This window comes from Rhinopithecus roxellana, chromosome 1, assembly GCF_007565055.1.
Source record: "Rhinopithecus roxellana isolate Shanxi Qingling chromosome 1, ASM756505v1, whole genome shotgun sequence".
Classification (NCBI taxonomy): domain Eukaryota; kingdom Metazoa; phylum Chordata; class Mammalia; order Primates; family Cercopithecidae; genus Rhinopithecus; species Rhinopithecus roxellana.
In genome coordinates, this window is record NC_044549.1 from 189,026,047 (window position 1) to 189,033,785 (window position 7,739).

A 7,739-nucleotide genomic window follows, 5' to 3' on the forward strand; every position below is an offset into this window, starting at 1 on the left:
AAGATTTAAAGAGACATTTCTCTAAAGATGGCATACAAATGGCCTATAAGGACGTGAAAAGATTCTCAACATCACTAGCCATCAGGGAAATCCAAAGGTAAATCACAATGAGATCCCACTTTATAACTACTATAATAGCTATAATCAGAAGAAAAGAAAGACAAGAAGTTTGGGAAAAGATGTGGAGAAATGGTAATTCTCACACATTGCTGGTGGGAATGTGAAATTGTGCAGTCACTTTGAAAACAGCTTGGCGTTTCCTCAAAAAGTTAAACATAGGGTTACCATATGATTCCAAACCTAGGAACCTACCCAAAAGAACTGGAAACATATATTTCTACAAAAATGTATACAGAAATGCTCACAGAAACATTCAAAGATTTAACAGCTAAAAGGTGAAAACAATCTAAATGTCCATTAACTGACAATGAATACAATGTGGTATATCCACGCAAAATTATTCAGCCATAAAAAACTAAATACTGATACATGCTATAACACGGATAAACCTTGAAAACAGTATGCTAAATTAAAGCCAGACACAAAAGCCACATGTTATATGACAGCATTTATATGAAATTTCCAGAATAGACAAATCCATAAATACAGAAAAGTAGAGTATTTGCTAAGGGCTGGGGGAAAGGAGAAACAGGGAGAGACTGCTAATGAGTGTTTTACAGGGGTGATGAAAAGATTTTGGAATTAGATAATGGTGAGAGTTGCACAATTTTATGAATATACTGAAAACCATTTATGTATTTACTCTAAAATGGTGAATTTAATGGTGAGTGAATTACATATTAATAAGTTTTTAATAAGACCTTACAGAAGATAGGGGGGCGGAGCAAGATGGCCGAATAGGAACAGCTCCAGTCTCCAACTCCCAGCGCGAGCGACACAGAAGACCGGTGATTTCTGCATTTTCAACTGAGGTACTGGGGTCATCTCACTAGGGAGTGCCGGACAATCGGTGCTGGTCAGCTGCTGCAGCCGGACCAGCGAGAGCTGAAGCAGGGCGAGGCATCGCCTCACCTGGAAGCGCAAGGGGGAAGGGGATCCGTTTTCCTAGCCAGGGGAACTGAGACACACAACACCTGGAAAATCGGGTAACTCCCACCCCAATACTGCGCTGTAAGCATACAGGCACACCAGAATATATCCCACACCTGGCCGGGAGGGTCCCACGCCCACGAAGCCTCCCTCACTGCTAACACAGCAGTCTGCCGCGATCTATCCGCAAGGCAGCAGCGAGGCTGGGGGAGGGGCGCCCGCCATTGCTGAGGCTTAAGTAGGTAAACAAAGCCACTGGGAAGCTCGAACTGGGTGGAGCTCACAGCAGCTCAAGGAAGCCTGCCTGTCTCTGTAGTCTCCACCTCTGGGGACAGCGCACAGCTGAAGACCAACAGGGGAAGTAGCAGGAGCTGGTGCAGACGCGAACGACTCTGTCTGACAGCTTTGGGGAGAGCCGTGGATCTCCCAACGCGGAGGTTGAGATCTGAGAACGGACAGACTGCCTGCTCAGGTGTGTCCCTGACCCCTGAGTAGCCTAGCTGGGAGAAATCCCCCACTAGGGGCAGTCTGACACCCCACACCTCACAGGGTGGAGTACACCCCTGAGAGGAAACTTCCAAAGGAAGAATCAGACAGGTACACTCGCTGTTCAGCAATATTCTATCTTCGGCAACCTCTGCTGCTGATACCCAGGCAAACAGGGTCTGGAGTGGACCTCAAGCAATCTCCAACAGATCAACAGACAGTCCTTCTGACTGTCAGAAGGAAAACTATCAAACAGGAAGGACACCTATACCAAAACCGCATCAGTACGTCACCACCATCAAAGACCAGAGACAGATAAAACCACAAAGATGGGGAAGAAGCAGGGCAGAAAAGCTGGAAATTCAAAAAATAAGAGCGCATCTCCCCCTGCAAAGGAGCGCAGCCCATCGCCAGCAACGGATCAAAGCTGGTCAGAGAATGACTTGGACGAGAGGAGAGAAGAAGGCTTCAGTCCATCAAACTTATCAGAGCTAAAGGAGGAATTACGTACCCAGCGCAAAGAAACTAAAAATCTTGAAAAAAGAGTGGAAGAATTGACAGCTAGACTAATTAATGCAGAGAAGATCATAAACGAAATGACAGAGATGAAAACCATGACACGAGAAATACGTGACAAATGCACAAGCTTCAGTAACCGACTCGATCAACTGGAAGAAAGAGTATCAGCGATTGAAGATCAAATGAATGAAATGAAGCGAGAAGAGAAACCAAAAGAAAAAAGAAGAAAAAGAAATGAGCAAAGCCTGCAAGAAGTATGGGATTACGTAAAAAGACCAAATCTACGCCTGATTGGGGTGCCTGAAAGTGAGAGGGAAAATGGAACCAAGTTGGAAAACACTCTTCAGGAAATCATCCAGGAGAACTTCCCCAACCTAGTAGGGCAGGCCAACATTCAAATTCAGGAAATACAGAGAACGCCACAAAGATACTCCTCCAGAAGAGCAACTCCAAGACACATAATTGCCAGATTCACCAAAGTTGAAATGAAGGAAAAAATCTTAAGGGCAGCCAGAGAGAAAGGTCGGGTTACCCACAAAGGGAAGCCCATCAGACTAACAGCAGATCTCTCGGCAGAAACTCTACAAGCCAGAAGAGAGTGGGGGCCAATATTCAACATTCTTAAAGAAAAGAATTTTAAACCCAGAATTTCATATCCAGCCAAACTAAGTTTCGTAAGTGAAGGAGAAATAAAATCCTTTACAGATAAGCAAATGCTTAGAGATTTTGTCACCACCAGGCCTGCCTTACAAGAGACCCTGAAGGAAGCCCTAAACATGGAAAGGAACAACCGGTACCAGCCATCGCAAAAACATTGCAAAATGTAAAGACCATCGAGGCTAGGAAGAAACTGCATCAACTAACGAGCAAAATAACCAGTTAATATCTAATGGCAGGATCAAGTTCACACATAACAATATTAACCTTAAATGTTAATGGACTAAATGCTCCAATTAAAAGACACAGACTGGCAAACTGGATAAAGAGTCAAGACCCATCAGTCTGCTGTATTCAGGAGACCCATCTCACATGCAGAGACATACATAGGCTCAAAATAAAGGGATGGAGGAAGATCTACCAAGCAAATGGAGAACAAAAAAAAGCAGGGGTTGCAATCCTTGTCTCTGATAAAACAGACTTTAAACCATCAAAGATCAAAAGAGACAAAGAAGGCCATTACATAATGGTAAAGGGATCAATTCAACAGGAAGAGCTAACTCTCCTAAATATATATGCACCCAATACAGGAGCACCCAGATTCATAAAGCAAGTCCTTAGGGACTTACAAAGAGACTTAGACTCCCATACAATAATAATGGGAGACTTCAACACTCCGCTGTCAACATTAGACAGATCAACGAGACAGAAAGTTAACAAGGATATCCAGGAATTGAACTCATCTCTGCACCAAGCGGACCTAATAGACATCTATAGAACTCTCCACCCCAAATCAACAGAATATACATTCTTCTCAGCACCACATCGCACTTATTCCAAAATTGACCACATAATTGGAAGTAAAGCACTCCTCAGCAAATGTAAAAGAACAGAAATTATAACAAACTGTCTCTCAGACCACAGTGCAATCAAACTAGAACTCAGGACTAAGAAACTCAATCAAAACCGCTCAACTACATGGAAACTGAACAACCTGCTCCTGAATGACTACTGGGTACATAACGAAATGAAAGCAGAAATAAAGATGTTCTTTGAAACCAATGAGAACAAAGATACAACATACCAGAATCTCTGGGACACATTTAAAGCAGTGTGTAGAGGGAAATTTATAGCACTAAATGCCCACAAGAGAAAGCAGGAAAGATCTAAAATTGACACTCTAACATCACAATTAAAAGAACTAGAGAGGCAAGAGCAAACACATTCAAAAGCTAGCAGGAGGCAAGAAATAACTAAGATCAGAGCCGAACTGAAGGAGATAGAGACACAAAAACCCTCCAAAAAATCAATGAATCCAGGAGTTGGTTTTTTGAAAAGATCAACAAAATTGACAGACCGCTAGCAAGGCTAATAAAGAAGAAAAGAGAGAGGAATCAAATAGATGCAATAAAAAATGATAAAGGGGATATCACCACTGACCCCACAGAAATACAAACTACCATCAGAGAATACTATAAACGCCTCTACACAAATCAACTAGAAAATCTAGAAGAAATGGATAATTTCCTGGACACTTACACTCTCCCAAGGCTAAACCAGGAAGAAGTTGAATCCCTGAATAGACCAATAGCAGGCTCTGAAATTGAGGCAACAATTAATAGCCTACCCACCAAAAAAAGTCCAGGACCAGATGGATTCACAGCTGAATTCTACCAGAGGTACAAGGAGGAGCTGGTACCATTCCTTCTGAAACTATTCCAATCAATAGAAAAAGAGGGAATCCTCCCTAACTCATTTTATGAGGCCAACATCATCCTGATACCAAAGCCTGGCAGAGACACAACAAAAAAAGAGAATTTTAGACCAATATCCCTGATGAACATCGATGCAAAAATTCTCAATAAAATACTGGCAAACCGGATTCAGCAGCACATCAAAAAGCTTATCCACCATGATCAAGTGGGCTTCATCCCTGGGATGCAAGGCTGGTTCAACATTCGCAAATCAATAAACGTAATCCAGCATATAAACAGAACCAAAGACAAGAACCACATGATTGTCTCAATAGATGCAGAAAAGGCTTTTGACAAAATTCAACAGCCCTTCATGCTAAAAACGCTCAATAAATTCGGTATTGATGGAACGTATCTCAAAATAATAAGAGCCATTTATGACAAACCCACAGCTAATATCACACTGAATGGGCAAAAACTGGAAAAATTCCCTTTGAAAACTGGCACAAGACAGGGATGCCCTCTCTCACCACTCCTATTCAACATAGTGTTGGAAGTTCTGGCTAGGGCAATCAGGCAAGAGAAAGAAATCAAGGGTATCCAGTTAGGAAAAGAAGAAGTCAAATTGTCCCTGTTTGCAGATGACATCATTGTATATTTAGAAAACCCCATTGTCTCAGCCCAAAATCTCCTTAAGCTGATAAGCAACTTCAGCAAAGTCTCAGGATACAAAATTAATGTGCAAAAATCACAAGCATTCTTATACACCAGTAACAGACAAGCAGAGAGCCAAATCAGGAATGAACTTCCATTCACAATTGCTTCAAAGAGAATCAAATACCTAGGAATCCAGCTTACAAGGGATGTAAAGGACCTCTTCAAGGAGAACTACAAACCACTGCTCAGTGAAATAAAAGAGGACACAAACAAATGGAAGAACATACCATGCTCATGGATAGGAAGAATCAATATCGTGAAAATGGCCATACTGCCCAAGGTTATTTATAGATTCAATGCCATCCCCATCAAGCTACCAATGAGTTTCTTCACAGAATTGGAAAAAACTGCTTTAAAGTTCATATGGAACCAAAAAAGAGCCCGCATTGCCAAGACAATCCTAAGTCAAAAGGACAAAGCTGGAGGCGTCACGCTACCTGACTTCAAACTATACTACAAGGCTACAGTAACCAAAACAGCATGGTACTGGTACCAAAACAGAGCTATAGACCAATGGAACAGAACAGAGTCCTCAGAAATAATACCGCACATCTACAGCCATCTGATCTTTGACAAACCTGAGAGAAACAAGAAATGGGGAAAGGATTCCCTATTTAATAAATGGTGCTGGGAAAATTGGCTAGCCATAAGTAGAAAGCTGAAACTGGATCCTTTCCTTACCCCTTATACGAAGATTAATTCAAGATGGATTAGAGACTTAAATGTTAGACCTAATACCATAAAAACCCTAGAAGAAAATCTAGGTAGTACCATTCAGGACATAGGCATGGGCAAGGACTTCATGTCTAAAACGCCAAAAGCAATGGCAGCAAAAGCAAAAATTGACAAATGGGATCTAATTAAACTAAAGAGCTTTTGCACAGCAAAAGAAACTACCATCAGAGTGAACAGGCAACCTACAGAATGGGAGAAAATTTTTGCAACCTACTCATCTGACAAAGGGCTAATATCCAGAATCTACAAAGAACTCAAACAAATATACGAGAAAAAAACAAACAACCCCATCAAAAAGTGGGGAAAGGATATGAACAGACATTTCTCAAAAGAAGATATTCATACAGCCAACAGACACATGAAAAAATGCTCATCATCACTCGCCATCAGAGAAATGCAAATCAAAACCACAATGAGATACCATCTCACACCAGTTAGAATGGCAATCATTAAGAAGTCAGGAAACAACAGGTGTTGGAGAGGATGTGGAGAAATAGGAACACTTTTACACTGTTGGTGGGATTGTAAACTAGTTCAACCATTATGGAAAACAGTATGGCAATTCCTCAAGGATCTAGAACTAGATGTACCATATGACCCAGCCATCCCACTACTGGGTATATACCCAAAGGATTATAAATTATTCTACTACAAAGACACATGTACACGTATGTTTATTGCGGCACTATTCACAATAGCAAAGACTTGGAATCAACCCAAATGTCCATCTGTGACAGACTGGATTAAGAAAATGTGGCACATATACACCATGGAATACTATGCAGCCATAAAAAAGGATGAGTTTGCGTCCTTTGTAGGGACATGGATGCAGCTGGAAACCATCATTCTTAGCAAACTATCACAAGAACAGAAAACCAAACACCGCATGTTCTCACTCATAGGTGGGAACTGAACAATGAGATCACTTGGACTCGGGAAGGGGAACATCACGCACTGGGGCCTATCATGGGGAGGGGGGAGGGGGGAGGAGGGAGGGATTGCATTGGGGAGTTATACATGATATAAATGATGAATTGATGGGTGCTGACGAGTTGATGGGTGCAGCACACCAACATGGCATAAGTATACATATGTAACAAACCTGCACGTTATGCACATGTACCCTAGAACTTAAAGTATAATAAAAAAAAAAAAAAAAAAAAAAAGACCTTACAGAAGCCAATCGTGAAAATGTATCATAAATCTGGGAATGAAACTCTAACCTGTGTACCTGGAGAACGGAGAGAGATATTGATAAAACTGAGTTTTGGCAAACATGTGGGGAAAAGGTGTTTCAACGTTTTTGAATGTCTTATATTCCTTGCTGGTATTAACTGGCACATTTATTTGAGTAAGAAATTGAACATTTTGCACAAAAAAAAAAGATAGATAAAGCACATACCCTATGATCCAGGATTTTCACTTGTAGAAATCTAATATTGATGTGTGGCTGACATAGTTGGCACTCAGTGATTTTCTCTCCTATTATAAAGGTGATAACCATAGGGAGAGATAATAAATTATGCAGTAAATTCCTGCAGCCAAACTCAGCTCTCACTTCTGCTTCTTTTTATAAAAATAAGACAGTATTCATACTCTAATGTACCATGACCATGAAATTTCTGTTCTTTTAATCTTTGCAAGCTGCATAAATGGGAAAGCAAAATTATTCCCTAAAATATAGGGTCCTTTTTCTAGGGATACTGAACTTATACTAGCAGAACAGTTAAAGATTTCATGTAGAGTTCCAGCCTCTTTTTGGAGTGGGAGTAGGATGGGAAAAGACAGAAAGCCTGAACCTTACCCAAACACCATGAAGCTACAAAAAAGCAAAGAAATATTCAGAGTGACTTAGGTATAAAGCTTCATGAAAATGAGCAG